We start from the raw sequence: 1,627 nt of genomic DNA, 5'->3' as shown, positions 1-1,627 counted from the left end.
TGGGAGCACGCCTATGTACGGGGCGCTAGTGTTGTAATGCCTAGGGGCGGAAAAACGGTAAGTCCGCCCTTGAGTATAGGTATTTATAGTAGGTACACTAATTTAATAATATTCATAATAATAATTGGATAGTGATTTACATTTGAAGGCAATACATATGGATATGTCCTTCGATATCATTGATATTATTATAACTAGGTATTTGTTAAATTAATTATAATAAAAAATCCATTTTAAAAATCAATTTAATGATATTTTGTTGTATATTTAATTATCCTGACTATCTTGATTTGAGGCACTCCAACATCCTAATTTGTTCAGTACTGCCAATTTATTTATTTTTTTGATTGGATGATTGTATTTATTTAAAATACAGTAATGACATAATAATATAATATTTAATAAATACAATAAAATAAATCTACTCCTATAAGCAAATAGCCTGTTGTGAAGTAGAGAGTTACCTTCTAATAAAATTATAATTATAACCATCTCCCAAATCCTCCCAAGTTAGATCACCAACAGATAAACGATCAATGAACATTTTAATATTCAACCGAAAAAAACATTCCTATTAATATGGATTTCCATTTGAAAATCAAAAGTGGATAGTTATCAACAATTCCTTATAAAGGTTAAAAAAAGCTGACAACAATTTTAGAAAACAATTTACCTACTACATTTTTGAAAATGTCAATACTTTGGGAAATCATTATTTTTTTCCATCCGTTTTATATTTATTGATTTATTATTTTATGTTAAAACTTTGATGTTGATTAAATAATGTTTTTATTTTTATAACAATATGTCGAGTAATATGACAATTATTGACAATACATCCAAAATTATGAGAACGCGATAACATGAATCATTTTCAGTTTCATCAGTTTTCTGATTGAAAACGTGTGTGTTATCATTTATGGCCTTGTGTCACACATATATCACAAATATATCAATAATAAATAAAAATAAAAATAAGTAAATAAATACAAATGTTATAAGTAGGTACATGTATTTTTAGATTCTGAGTGGAACGATGAATGTATTGATTTTACAATGATGTGTGTTTTTTTATTTTTTTATTTTTTTATTTTTTTATTTTTTTATTTATTTTTTTTGTGTCTGTGTACACGATAAGTAGTCGAAATAATAATACGATTTTCAACTTCAGTATCGTGTTCGATCAGAAAGTGAATATCGTTGGTGCATTGGGGAGGTCAAAATTTAAATTTCCCAGTAGTTTTCAAAAGCGCCGGGAAAAACACAAGAAAAATTAAGGAAAAACGGGAATTTATACGCAAAATCTGTATTCGAGAAAATCGATTTTGGTCTTTGGTGTAACTTTAAAAAAAATGACCGTGGATGCATGAAATTTTGACTGAATGTTTACATTTCCATTTTCTATACACGATAAAATTTTCAAAATATTTTGACTTATTTTGAGCTCTTTACGGACATTGTCAGTTTTCATTTTTCTTTTAGTTTTTCTTCTAAAAATATCAATAAGATTTTAGTTGTTTGATAAAAAAGCTTGAAAATATAATAGACGCTCCTAGTATATTGTTTCGAGGCAGATGAAAAATATTAAAAATCGTTTAGTCACAGATTTTTTTTTATAAGCATTTTA

Source organism: Acyrthosiphon pisum, unplaced genomic scaffold, assembly GCF_005508785.2.
Source record: "Acyrthosiphon pisum isolate AL4f unplaced genomic scaffold, pea_aphid_22Mar2018_4r6ur Scaffold_3;HRSCAF=17, whole genome shotgun sequence".
NCBI lineage: Eukaryota > Metazoa > Arthropoda > Insecta > Hemiptera > Aphididae > Acyrthosiphon > Acyrthosiphon pisum.
The sequence above is the reverse complement of the archived record's forward strand: the minus strand, read 5'-3'. Positions refer to the sequence as shown.